General features: G+C 41.7%; 1 pseudogene; it reads right to left on the minus strand.

Annotated features, from left to right (window-relative positions):
- Positions 1–3,494: 3,494 nt before the first annotated feature.
- On the minus strand, positions 3,495–5,025 carry LOC130139219 (scarecrow-like protein 13; annotated as a pseudogene).
- Between the last annotated feature and the right edge of the window lie 9,937 nt (positions 5,026–14,962).

Below are 14,962 nucleotides of genomic sequence, written 5' to 3' on the forward strand. Positions count from 1 at the left end.
TTCCAACTCGCCTTGCTCTTGGTCTTGATCCCATGCGACGTTAGTGGCAGAGTAGAAAGCATTGAAACGACGTTAAGCTCTTTTCTTTTTTTTGTTATAACTCTGTATGTTAATCTTCACGGTTATTGATCGTCACCTACCGTTACTAGATCATATGTATCTGGGCAAATTGATATTTCGATCGATCGATTTACAGCGTAGTGATGAGCAAAGGGCGCACCTAAATTAATCTATTTTGTATTCATGAATGATGTCTCGAGCAAACATTACTTTCATCCTTTTTGTACTTCTAGAAATCTCATACATGACAAGATTTGGAGACTTCAATAAAACCTTTAAAGGCAAACATTTCGTGCGAGTGTGACCGACCCAGTTGCATCTTTCCCTAGCTTACAAATCAAAGCATGTCTCAAAGTCAACTTGACTTGAGATGTTGCTCTACAATTCAAAAGGTAATGGCCCCCCCAATGGAAGACTTCTTCAAAATAATCTGCCTTGGGAATTTAATTTTTTTTTGTTGCTCTTGCAAAATGACAATTGATGAAACCCTAGAATACCTCCATAAATTTTAAAAAAAATGAATGCCAATTAAGGAATTCCGAATTGGTATCTCGTGATACACTTGCCTCGGACTAATTTTCGTCTCGCGAGAAAATTCAAACCGGTATCGGTGACCCATATCTATCGGCCGGTAGCATTTCATTCGATGTACCGTTAAAACGCACACGCAATAAATGACTACAAGACGAATCTGACATGGAGAATGACAGATTCGACCACGTATATTAACAAGTATACATTTTAGTGAAAGGTACATTTGGGTTGGGCTATGAGTTTGGAATTCTCTCGTGAAACGAAAATTAAGTGGGGATAAATATACCACTCAGTACTAATTTGAAATTTTTTCTAAGGTGAAAACTATTTTAGGGTCATTAGCGGTATCGATTTGGTATTTTTTAATGGTGTTAACCCAGTTTTTAATCTTGACAAAGTCAAATAAATTCTCCATTTATAAAGGTTGCCGTAGCTATCGTTATTATAGTCTCAAATAGCTGCGCAATCCTTTTCATGGAACATTTCAAATCAATTAGGATAATGCTTCGAAGAAATTGACTTTCAAAGTACCAAAAAAAGAAAAAGTAAAAGCACAAAAAAACAGAGAGGAGTCAGACAGACACAAACTTGAGTGCTGCAGTAGTTGATCTTTCATTTGGAATTCCATTATTGCATGCTACATGTTGACTGGGCATCGTGTAGCTATGACTTGGACCCGAAAAGAACATCGGCATGCGTATATGAGTGCATTCGTTTCACGAAAAATAAATGAATAACGTGAAATATAATTTTTTAAAAATAATCACTCATGTCGCTTTCCATTACTCACTAAAAAATTTAGATATAGCTTTTTATCGATAATGAAAATATTTTTCGTTAAATTAATTGTTTCAAGCAATGAAACTGATCATTTTTAGGATTTTTTTTTTAAATTATTCATTTTCAGCGAAATGAATGAAACCCAAATACTTTTTCTTAAAGACCTTCATAATCTAATTAAGATTATGCTCTAATGTTAATTAGTGGAGCATAGGAGGAACATGACTAAATGTACTAAACTCTCACTAAAATGTCGACCCATCTCTCTAATCTCAGGTTTATCCAACGAGGACCCGACCCGATCCAAACCGACCCGAATTTGAAAAATAAGGGTCCGAAAACACCACTACCCTTTCTTCCTTTGACTTGAAGAAGCTTCGAATCCGAATTTATTAGTGATGGGGCATGGGTTCCACTTGCAAAATAGAGCTCATCCAAAGGTTGACTCTTCTCAGTTGTTAACTTGTTAACTTTTTTGTCTTTTTTCACTAACAAAGATATCTAAAGTACCACTAGCGTACAACAATATTAATAATATTAAAAAGGGATTCCGAAAGCATAGGAAAAAGCAGGGAAAATTGTCTTAAAAAGTCGTAAATTTATTGCACGCTCATCAATGCAGGCTCAAATTTTTCAATTTTACCGATTAAGCCATAAATCTTTTCACGTTTTGCCAATCGAGTCAATCAGTTAATTTTTATCGAAAATCACTGATGTGGATACCAGCCGTCCTACATAGCACGACAATACAGCCCAGGCCCAAGCATCCCTCGCCCAAGCAGGTGAAAAAATTAAAAAAGAAATTATTTAAAATTGTCAACGTCATCACTTGTCGTGCCACGTAGGCCGGCCGGCATTCACGTCAAATTGACTCAATTGGCAAAGCGTGAAAATATTTAGTACTCAATTGCAAAATTAAAAGGTTTAGGACTCAATTGGCAAAAGTACAATAGGTTTCGAACTTTTTAGACAATTTTCCAGGAAAAAGTATATATCATCATGAAAACGGCACTCAAACAAGCATATCAAAGCACATTCCAAGAAACAACACTAACTAAAGAAAACAGAAGAACAACGTAGTGATGTTGATACTTAGACGAACTATTCACAACAGTTGAAACTTCTTTTCATTCATTTTCGAATCTTTTCACTCGTTCCGATTCGAAAACGAATGAAAACATTATTTTGTTTTGCTTGTTTGTTCAAGAAGAATCATCTTTGATCGATCGACAAACTGCAGTACGAAATGCATCCTAGACTACCTTTTCTGCATTACAATTCACCTTTTTACTTATTAATCCCGGTAGTTTAAGCTTTCGTACGCAGTTGGACATGCCCACATAGAAAGAGGAAACCCAGCATGCTCTTCACCTTAATTTTCTCTTCAATGTGATCTTTCCTATGGCGTCGCCTCTCGTGGAATTCTTTTCGTGGTTTCACTCAAATAGGCACGACAGGAAAAAAAAAAACTCAAATAGGCACGCGAGCAGTCCGAACTCTGAACTGTAAAGACTAGCCCCCGAGTTCTTTCTCGTATGAGGACTCAAGATTTCATCGTGTTCGTCGGAAAATCCCATTTCTTGTTGCTACGGTAGTAGTTTTCTTTTTGTGCAATGTCGCGGGAATTGATTGAAAACATGGCAAATATCTTGATGGAACTATCCGGTGACATCGGAGAGTTTCGTCGGCAAAAATGATGGTAGGCCAAAGATCAAGTTCAAGACTCGCAATAGTTCGATGATGTCATGTGCATGAGCAACCTTTTCAGAGCCCGAATAGGCCTACGCCGGGCTGTCGTACCTATGTCAAACGAACGAGAAACGATATGAGGGTAACGGTAGAAGTCGAATGCGAAAGAATGGCCGGAAACATAGACTAAAAAGTGGCTTTCCGGCCAAAAATGGCCCCGAACGCCTTCGTCAACTTTGCAGTGTTGGACTTCGAACAAGCTTTTCTTTATTATATACTAAGCTGTGCACAAAATTGCAGACAAACCATGCTACCCTGCTCCTTTTTGTCGTGTGGACATTTACGAAGTTCGCAATCCCAGAGAGCGAGGAACAAAGAAAATGGCAAAAACAAGAAACGCAAATCGATGTTGTGCACTAGTGCCCTATGAATTGTGAGCACTCAATCAAAGTATATATCTAGACAACATTCCTCCTCATATGGGTTGGAGCAACTACAGTGTTAACAGCAAAATTTACAAAGCCACCAACTAGCACAAGATGTCAAGAATCACCTCCAAGCCGATGAAGTCGACATAGCTTTACTGATCCAGCCCAGATATAGAGCCCCCTCTCTCTCCTCGATTCTATAATTCCCATGATACTGCTTCAGCATGTCGAGTACAGCACGAGTAACTGATGCGTTCAGCGGTAACTGATTGAAGCCGGCCATTTGAAATCTCGACCTCCATTTGCCAAAAGGCTCCTGCCTTTCCATCCTCTCAGGCCCATCGCAGGCTATCATGTTCACAATGTCCCGGGCCACACAGTTCTGCTACGCGCTGATCCGCTGCTTGTCGTCCCTCGACCGAGCCACGTCGATGGACTCAAACATGGCCTTGTAATAGTCGAACGTCTCAACGAACCTCGGAAGGAATGAGGATGTGTTGGTGTTGGATTCTTGCTCCACGACGGTCACCACTCTCGGCGACAAGCTCTTGATCAGTCTCAACACCCGGTCTCTGTGATTCTGAGTGCTCACGCTCTCATCGGGTATGTGATGTAATATGTAAGGAAAGTTCACTGCCAAGGCTTCCCCGGGCTGAATCATAAGGTTCTGTAGCTCAACCTCAGATGAAGAAACGGCTGCGTCGTGGAACTCGAACGGCACGTTACATGACTCTGCAATGGACAAAAGCTTCTGGCCTACAACCTCCAGCCCCGCGCCACGAGCATGAGCTGAATCAGAATCGTCGATGCCGGTGATGCGGAGGAGCAGGGGTCCACCAGGCCTGCGCGAGGGCCTGGATGAAAGGAATCCACTGGGTGCCCTGCGCGATCTGGAAATCGACGATGTGAATTCTCTGTTCGTTTTCCATGGCTTTGGTGATGATGGCATTAGCGGACACATATGCAAACTTCCAGTAGGGGCAGATCTCATAGAGAAAATGCATGGAAGTCATCAATTCCAAGCTCGTAGGTTCTTTGCACTTGAGCTTTCGGTAAATTCTGCTCCCGGAAAATTCCAATTTCGCCCTAAGCCCTTCCAAGAGGTAAGCACCAAGGCGCTGAACTGGATCGCCCAAAACCGACACCATTTGCTCCAGCATATCCATTAGGCCTGCTGCATTAGAAGCATCAGCATCAGAGATTGCTCTTGCACAGGCAATTACCACTTGTTTCAGGTCAGGTTTAGGCGCCATATCTCTAACTCGGTTCGAATGCCACATTGATGTGGGACAAATACTGTGGGAGTCGTCGTTAAAGCAACAACTCTGGTAATCGCTGATATCTGATTCTGGTCCCAAGAATGTCATTTTCAATTCCCTCAATTTGTCTTGGAAATCATTGCCATAGTCAGCAATGGAAGAGACGCTTAATGGCGACCCGGACAAATTTTCAACATAAAGATGTTGATCCGAGAGAAAGGACTTCACACAAAGGGAGTCCAATCAGGCGAGGTGCTGACATTGGAAGCAGAATCATAGGAAACATCAGTTGGACTATTCTCTTGGCTTGTATGGTTTGCCAATATTGGCAAGTAATTAGATGGTCTCAAGTCAAATATGGGTTTTGACCAAGAAAAAAGTCAAATATGGGTTAAAAAAAAAAAAGAAAGCAAAATTGTTGGCTTGCGTTTATTTCGCGAAAAATGAATGATTTGAAAAACGTTTTTTCTGAAAAAAAAAAAAATTTGCCTGTATCGCCTGCAAAAATGAACGAACAAAATTTTTTTTCCCTATTAGCGAAAATGTTCGGAAATTAATTATCATCTATAACTAATGAATTTTTTCACTAGCTAATGATTCCGAGCGATATGAATAATCATTTTTAAGAAAGTGTTTTCTGAATCGTTTATTTCCCGCAAAATAAGTGGAGCCTCTGTAGAATAGTCTCTGCTCATTGTTGAGAGTCGCTCTGCAACCAGTATTCTCTAACTTGGCCTCGGAATCGCCAACTTTCGCTTTTCCAACTCGCCTTGCTCTTGGTCTTGATCCCATGTGACGTTAGTGGCGAAGTAGAAAGCCTTGAAACGACGTTAAGCTCTTTTCTTTTCTTTGTTATAACTATGTATGTTAATCTTCACAATTATTGATCGTCACCGTTACTAGATCATATGTATCTGGGCAAATTGATATTTCGATCGATCGATTTACAACGTAGTGATGAGCAAAGGGCGCACCTAAATTGATCTATCTTGTATCCATGAATGATATCTCAAGCAAACATTACTTTCATCCTTTTGAACTTCTAGAAATCTCATACATGACAAGATTTGAAGACTTCAATAAAACCTTTAGGCTAAGTTTGGTGGTCGGATAAAATTCGGGATATGATAAATTTTATCATATCCCGTGTTTGGTGTCTGCCCAAGATAGGATAAAGTCGGATATAGGAGGGATATAGCCCAAATAAAATTATCCCATGGGGGAGGTGGGATAAAGGTGGATAGGATTTCTAATATTCATAATATAAAAGTTAATTTTGTCGAATAAAAAACTTGTTAAATTAATAAAATTAAAACAATATTTGAATATAAATAATATATGAATTTTGTGACTTAACCGGTGGCACTTGTGTGGTGGCTAGCACGTGTCGCCCCTAGGGTTTACTCCCCGGCTGTCGGCCGTGCGGGGGTTTCCTGGGTTACCAAAAATAAAATAAAATAATAATATATGAATTTTAATATAAAAAATTCAAAATAACAAAAAAATAACAATAATTTCGTTTTTTGTTTATTCTTATTTTATTTATATATTCAAAATTATTTGGATCCGAAAAGAACATCGGCATGCGTACGAGTACGTTCGTTTCACGAAAAATAAATAAATAACGTGAAATATAATTTTTTAAAATTAATCATTTATATCGCTTTTCATTACCCACTAAAATATTTAGATATAGCTTTTTATCGATAATGAAAACATTTTTCGTTGGTTAATTGTTTCAAGCAATGAAACCGATCATTTTTAGGAAATTTTTTTTAAATTATTCATTTTCAGCGAAATGAATGAAACCCAAATACTTTTCCTTAAAGACCTTTATAATCTAATTAAGATTATGCTCTGATGTTAATTAGTGGAGCATAGGAGGAACATGACTAAATGTACTAAACTCTCACTAAAATGTCAACCCATCTCTCTAATCTCAAGTTTATCCAACGAGGACCTGACCCGATCCAAACCGACCCGAATTTGAAAAATAAGGGTCCGAAAACACCACTACCCTTTCTTCCTTTGACTTGAAGAAGCTTCGAATCCGAATTTATTAGTGATGGGGCATGGGTTCCACTTGCAACATAGAGCTCAGCCAAAGGTTGACTCTTCTTAGTTGTTAACTTGTTAAACGAGAGCTCTATCCAAGAAGGTCTTCGAGAAGTTTGCGCACGCCGGCGAACCAATCACAGTTCATGAAGACCCCTTATCTAATTTGACAAGGCGACAAATTAAACTTGTTGAAAAGAATGATATGTTTTTGTAATTTGGCAAGGGTTTAATCCCTAGAACCAAATTTTATGTTTGTATCGATTGATGTGCTGGAAAGGACATTGACATGGGATATTTCTGTCGTCGTCGATCGAATAGAAAACGATGGCTCCTTCAAACGCCGCGCGTGAAACTTCAACTCGGAAGCGACGGCGACCTGACGAGTACGGCCGATTGTGAAGACTCGCCGGATGATCCAATCGCGCGAGAACATCCACTAAGTAAAAATTTTATGGAGTGAAGCTCAAGAGAAAACGAGGTGCTCTAAAGTTTGATAGAACTCATCACTAGAAGATAGGGTTGAAATTGGTCTGAAATGTTGAAAGTAAGAGAGGAAAAAGCAGGCTCTCTCATCAAGCATCGAGTTAAAGACCAGGATAGATGGGCCTCCATTGTGTTGGGCTGGACCGACAGAACACACATTGAGTCAAGACCTATGAGTAGAGGTGATCATTGGTGCCCCGGACTAATACGTTGGATCGGACCTAACTTATTGTCTAGAGCTGCTCATCGATAAAATAAAACTTAAACTTTTAGATTGGACGGGCCACACTCAAGATTAGCGGGGCCAAGATTTATAACTAGACGCCCATGTCGATAGAAATTTGTCTTTGGGCAGCAAGCGGGCCTTGCTAGGCTTCATGGGCCTCTAGCCCATAATCAGGTCTATAGTTCCCATGTCAATCCATCTCTCTTTGTGCACCAATTTACAGTTTTTTGTTTTTTTGGTCGAAATAGAGATATCATTTCATTAAACCCGGGCCCACCTACAAGAGTAAGGGGCATCAAAACACAGGATTTCCCAAAGAGGGGAAGGGGGTTACAAACCCGGGTTTCGGGGAGGGTCTTACATCTTGACGCCTTTACAACCCGATCCGCTAATCTATTTGAGTCACGGGTGCAAAGGACCAATTCTAAACTCTCAAAAAAAGCCAAGAGGCCAATACAATCAGTGATAATTGGCTCAACATCCCAAGGACAGAGGGAAGAATCTCTCAAACGACTTATCAACGTTGAACAGTCGATTCCAAGCATTAGTTTTAAATGAGGCCGATCAAGAAAGTGTTTAAGGGCATAGAGACAGGCAAGGGCTTCGGTTTGAAGGGCGGAAGATGCTCGGACTGGTCGCGCAAGGCCTTCCATCAATCTTCCTTCTGAATCGCGACATACGCATGCAATTGCCCCTTCCATGGTCCCTGAGAGGTGAGATCCATCGATGTTTATCTTCAGCAAACCAGGGTCTGGTGGTCTCCATCTCGGTTTTAAGTTCAGCGGTACTGCTTCACGTTTTAAGTTGCTTCTATTCCACTTCGCGTAATTACAATGCATGTCTAGAGCCGATTCAATTATGTTAATTGGGTCTGTCTCCTCATGATGGAATACTAGGGTATTACGCGCTAACCGATTTTCCGAGAGGGTGACTGCGATGATCTCGAAAGGTATGTTTTTCTGGGTCATATCATTGTAGTTTTGCAACCACTCCTCAAATCTAGTGACCTGTTGGTGAGAAAAGTGGATGTTGAAATAGGGATTTGACCAAACCTGCTTTGTCTTGTCGCAGAGAAGAAATAGATGCTCGACTGTCTCGGGCTTTTTTCGACACAATGGGCAAAAAGGTTCAGCTAATACTTTTCTCTTGAACAAGTTTACCCTTGTAGGTAATGCATCTTGGCAGACGCTCCACATGAAAAGTCTGACTTTTGAGAGTGTTTTTAGCCTCCAAATTTTGCTCCATAGATCGTTGGGTATTTGGTAGGAAGAAGAGGGCTGCCCAGAGCCATGTTTGTTCTCATTCTTTCGTAGCTCATTGTATCCGCTTTTGACAGAATAACAACCGGACATATTTGATGACCACACTAGCGAGTCTTCTTTCGGGGTAGATGGTAGTGGAATAGCTAGGATTTCATTCACAACTTCTTCATCGAATAAGTTGTGTAAAAGTTGCTCATTCCAGAGATGTTCCGTTGGGGCGATCAAATCTGCTACCATGTTGGGTTCATGTTGGTTTTTTGGTCCTCCTAATTCGCCCCTTTCTAGCCATCTATCTTCCCTGATTCTAATATGTTGCCCGTTACCCACTTTCCATCTCACCTCCTTCGAAATGGCATCTCTTCCCATAAGAAGGCTCTGCCAGCCCCACGATGGATGAGAACCCTTAACTGCATGCCAAAAATCGATGTTTGGAAAGTAACATCCTTTTAGAACTTTGCACCATAATGAATCTGAAGTTTGAGAGACTCTCCAAGCTTGTTTTCCTAGCATTGCTTTGTTAAACGTGATGAGGTCTTTGAAGCCCAAACCTCCTTTATCTTTCCTTTGCTTTAGTATCTCCCATCTTCTCCAATGAAGGCCGGCTTTTGATGCATGTGTTTTCCACCAGAATAAAGCTATCTTCCTCTCTATGGCCTTGCAAATGGACACTGGGATTTTGAAAATGGACATCGCATATTGTGGTAAAGCCTGTACGACCGCTTTTATCAAGATTTCTTTACCCGCTTTGGAGATAAAACTTTCTTTCCACCCTTCCAACTTCATGTTTACTCTCGCCAAAATCCATGCGAACATCTGTTTTTTTGTTTGACCCCAATCGGAGGGGATTCCTAGGTACTTCCCCGTTTTGTCAATCTCCGGAACTCGCAATTCTTGGGCCATATTCCTTCTCAATTGATGCGGACATCCTGAACTGAAAAAAACTCCTGATTTGTTGAGGTTGATTGCCTGACCTGTTGCGAAGCAGTACTGATGTAGAATAGAGGATAAGTTCTGGCATTCACTAACCTTTCCATCCACAAAGAAAATAGAATCATCTGCAAAAAGTAGATGGGAAAGTGTCGGACAAAACCTGTTGAGCCTAATTCCTCTAACACTCTCATCATCCACAGCTTTCTTCATGAGCGAGGAGAGTACATTTGCAACAATTATGAATAAGTAAGGGGATAGAGGGTCTCCTTGCCGAAGACCTCTCGATGGCGCAAAGAAAGGAAGTGGTTCTCCGTTAAACTTGACACTAAGGGAGGTTGTAGTGACACATTGCATAATCCATGAAACCCATCTCGCACTGAAACCCATCTTAATCATGCATGCCTCAAGGAAGTCCCACTCAACCCGATCATAGGCTTTTTTCATGTCCAACTTGAGGATGGCTTGAAATTTCCTTTTCCTCTTCCTGATTCTTAGTTGATGTAGGACTTCTTGAACAACTAGGATATTATCCCGTATTTGTCTGCCGCTAACAAAAGCGCTTTGCTCCTCCGCTATCATATTAGGAAGCCAAGGTTTTAGGCGATTTGCCAAGACCTTGGAGATAATTTTGTAGCCGAAATTGCATAAGCTAATGGGCCTGAACTGATCTAGTGTTTCTGGGTTAGGCTTCTTAGGAATCAGAACAATATGGGTTCTGTTCAGGTTCGGGTCAAGATGGCCAGATTCAAAGAAAGTTCTCACCATAGTGAATACATCGTGTTGGATGATGTCCCAATGTTGTTGATAGAATAGCCCATTTAAACCATCTGGTCCCGCTGCTTTCTTTGCTCCCAACTGGAAAGTTGCTTCCTTTACCTCCTCCATTGATACACTTCTCAGTAGACTGCAATTCATTTGATCCTCCACTAAGCTAGGACACTGTTCTAGTACTGGGTGAAAGTTTCTTGGGCCTTCGGTGGTGTATAAAGACTTAAAGAACTGCTCCGTCATATCCTGTAGTTGCTTTGGGTCTCGACACCATTCCTCATCCGTTAATTTTAGCATGGAGATCTTGTTTCTTTGTCTTCTTTGTACTGTGGTTGCGTGGAAAAACTTGGTGTTTTTGTCTCCCCATTGCAACCAACTTATCCTTGATCTCATTCCCCAAAATATTTCCTCTTGTCTCCCGAGTTCATCTATTTGCTGGTTCAAGAACTTCACCCTCTCTCTATTGTAGTGCACAATTGGAGCATTCGTGATCTCCTGTAGCTCCCATTTCAGAGATTCAATTTGGCGTTTCGCATTTGAGAACTTCTCTTTGCTCCATTTCGTTAAAGCTTCTGATACTCTTTGTAATTTCCTCAGGAGTTTCTCATTTTCCAATCCTGGTATGCTCCACATTGACTGAACAACTCTTCTACATTCTTCATCTTCTAGCCAGTATGCTTCAAACTTGAATTCCCTCTTCCTTTTTATGGTTGTTGCTGATAATGAAAGCAATAGGGGACTATGATCCGAGCCGACCGCAGGAAGGGCAAGAACTTGTGCATTTGGGTACATTACTCTCCACTCCACATTGCATAAAACTCTATCAAGTCGCTCTTTGATGTGTGCCTCCCCATCTCTATTGTTTGCCCATGTAAATGCGCAACCCTTGCTCTCTACATCCATAAAGGAACATCCACTAAGAAAGTCTCGAAATGCAGCTAACCTGTAATAATCCGCCCTACATCCTCCAACCTTTTCCCACGGGTGCAAGATCTCATTGAAATCTCCCATACAAATCCACGGGAGATGGTTGGCTTGGCCAACTAGCTGTAATTTCCCCCAGAGTTGGAGCCTTTCTTGGTATACTGTTGTAGCGTGAACAAAAGTGACTCTCATATGGTGTTGGCTTCCTATTTCCAAGCAAATTAGGTCAATCAGCTCCGACGAGGCACTTACCACCTTTAACGAGACCAGATCAGTCCATAATACCGCTAACCCCCCTGCGATACCCGTTGGGTTTACCACTACACTAAACTGGAAACAAAGCTGTCTCTTCAGCCTCAAGATAATTTCTTCTTTGTTTTTTGTTTCCATCAAAAAAATGATGCTGGGCCTCTCACGTGCCACTAAGACACGCAGTTCCCGGTTTGTCAGGGGATTGCCCAACCCCTGACAATTCCAACTTAAGATATTCATGGGACACCCGGTGGCTTATTAGGGCTAGCCACCAAAGCCCGTACTTGAGAATCAACCAGAACTTGGATAGGGGTATCTAAAAGTTGGGTTTCGTCCAAGACGGGAGCGATTACCTTCTGGGGAGAGTAAGGGCTATACCTTCTCTGGGTCTTGCTGCTTACTGATCTCTTTCCCTTACTCCTTGTCTTTTGATAACCAAGAGAGCTCCCTTCTGTCCCTAGGGTAGAGACTGGAGCTTTGATCAGCAATAACTGTTGCTGGAGACCTTCTCTGGAGCCACTAACACTTGCTCCTCTTTCTTCTGGATTAAAAACAGAGGACATCCCTGGCTTCTCTGTCAGCTTCTCACCACTTGGAATTAGTGGTCTCTTGCCTCTCGATTCAAAAGCCACCATCTGAAGTGAAGGGGATGGAGTTTCAGGGACGATGTCATCATCCATATCTACATTCCTAGGCCTAGCCTGAAAAGATTTCCAAAGGGGGCTCCACTCTCTCGATTCAGCACGAAGCCAAAGTCCAAAGCATCCGGGTTCGTCAGTTTCAAGCATGTTCTCGTCGTAATGCTTGACTTCGCAGAACTTAGCATAGTGCCCTATACGACCACAAGCATAGCAGAAATGTGGTAACCTCTCGTATCGGAAGTCCACCCACAATTTCCTCCCTCCTTGGCTAGCTATCGTTCCGGGCTTCAAAGGGGCCGTTAAGTCGATTTTTACTTTGGCCTTACCATTTGAGAAGTTTGGTGAAGCCTTTGGGTCGGTCCTAACATCAGAAACACATCCAGCAGCTGCTGTGATTCTCCTGATGGATTCCTCCGAGATCCAATTCAAAGGCAAACCGTGCACTTGGACCCAAAAATCACAGTGTGTGAATTCATAGTTTGGGAGTGGGACATCCGGTATATACGTTTTGAGCACCACTAGGTTGTTAGAGAAAGACCAAGGTCCAGTCTCTAAGACCCTTTTCAACTCAAGCTCCGTTTTGAAAGCGAAAGCAAAAGTCCTTTGGTCTTCCTGAGTAATATTCACCGAGTCAACTCTCCACGCTTTCTTCATAGTGCTTTGGAAAGCTTGGAAGTTAATGGTCGGATTTGAGAACAGTTGGCCGAGCAGAGTCAACCGGCATTCTTGTAGTCTCTCATTTGAAACCGCTCCATCGATTACTGCTAAGTCACTTTCTGACCATAAAGTACCCAGTTTACTACATAGTGCAGCTAAGCGAGCCTCTGAAACTTCATCCTCCTCCATTGTAGTTCCAAATAAAGGATAGCTCTGAGCCGTGCGGGCCAAAGGCAAAATAGAGCTCCTACGCCGAAGCACACCCCGATGCCGAGTGAAGAGGGAGCTTCAGAAATATGTTACCAAGAAAAAAACTCGCATACCCAATCAAGACTACTAGGCTTATTTGTAGCAAACATCTCCCCGTTTAGTAGTTAAAAACCATCGCAGAATAGGTGAAAGTCATCCATAAGCTTTTTCTCTCATTCAGTAATTTTATCGAGCAGTTACTAGGCTTACTTCCTCCTGGGTTATCTCCAGCACCTTAGACAACTACCAACTCCTTTTTTCAGTAAGAAAAAAACAGCATTGAGACACCCAAAGTACTATCCCAGCTCAGAATCCAACATGCTAAACGACGACCTTTCCATCGTGAGAGCCGAGGAAAGCATACCCAGAGCGAGGAGGCAAAGTCCAAAGCATAGACCAATCCATTGCAGCCAAGAGGACAGGAGTGAGCAGCACATGGGGGTGGATGGGAACCTCTTCAAGCGAGAGAAAAAGAGATCGGACAGAATAACAGAGCCGGATTAACGGATCTTATGGAGCGATGAAGCCATGACCCACTAGGCGATCTTCCCAGATGACGGTCCAGACGAATCATAACTCAGCCATTGCCAAGGTTGGGGAGCTTCTGAGCTTCCTGATGAAAGCGAAATCTTTGGAGACAGATAAAAAATTCCAATCCATTGCAGCCAAGAGGAGAGGAATGATCAGCGAAGGTGGTGCGGTAACAGAAATTAGGGTTTGGTGATGGGTAAAGGGAAAGGTATAACTACCCCTTGGGGTAGAGGGGAGCTCTTCAAGCGAGAGAGAAAAAGAGGAGACTCAGAGAGCTCCTCGGATTGCATACCAATTTACAGTTTGAATGTACCAATTTTTCTCGTGTTATATGTAATTAATCCCTTACAAATAAATTCGAAAGTGATTAAAGGCACTCATAATTGACAAGAGTTTCATATAATTGACAGTTGCCCAAACTAGTTTAGTTCATCCAGTCCAACGCATGATGTAACAAAAAATAAAAAAAATCTTTAATCGTGACCAGACAATTAATGAGAGTGGTATACGTAACTTGATGGGTCGGATTCGATATTGGGATTCATGTATATCTTTAATTGAACATTGCCTATATGAGTAGGTTATGAGTATTGGTGAATAAGTCTCGTGTAACTTTAAGCTAGCATAATGAATCTTGAACGCTCGCAATAATGCAAAGTATGGGCTAATCATGAATTGCGCTGACGACGAGTGGGGTTGCTTGCCTTCATCAATATCAGAGTCGGGGTGGGAATGTTGGAATTCGGTTGCATCTTCGATCTGATATATCTGGGCTCATAATTCGACAAATAAGTCTCGTAAAATCATAAAGTAGGTTCGATGTGCCTCAAAATCGAGAGCCAGGACGAACGGTATCGTGCCTCCGACAGATCTACGGACAGTATCATTAAGCCCGTGATATGATCAACATTAAGTGGTCACATCTCAAGAAACCTTCGGTCATCTTTTTGTGTGGGGGGGGGGAGGGGGCAGTAGAAGCTCAAATCAAGCCACCCACTCCAGTCCAATCCTTCTCACATTTCGGATCAAAGAACCACAAAATCCACCAATATAAAAAAAAGAAAAAGAAAATCAATCCATTTTTAAAAAAAAAAAAAAAACCAAAAGTGTCAAAATAAAAAAAAAATAAAAAAAGCTCAAAGAATTGAATAAACACGTGTCAAAGACCAATTTGTCAGTTGCCGCGAAACCCGAAACGCTCCTCTTTTCCGCCATTCTTAAAGGCGTGAAC

Source organism: Syzygium oleosum, unplaced genomic scaffold, assembly GCF_021117445.2.
Source record: "Syzygium oleosum isolate NSW1041296 unplaced genomic scaffold, Sole_v2.1 Sole_v2.11, whole genome shotgun sequence".
Taxonomy (NCBI): Eukaryota; Viridiplantae; Streptophyta; class Magnoliopsida; order Myrtales; family Myrtaceae; genus Syzygium; species Syzygium oleosum.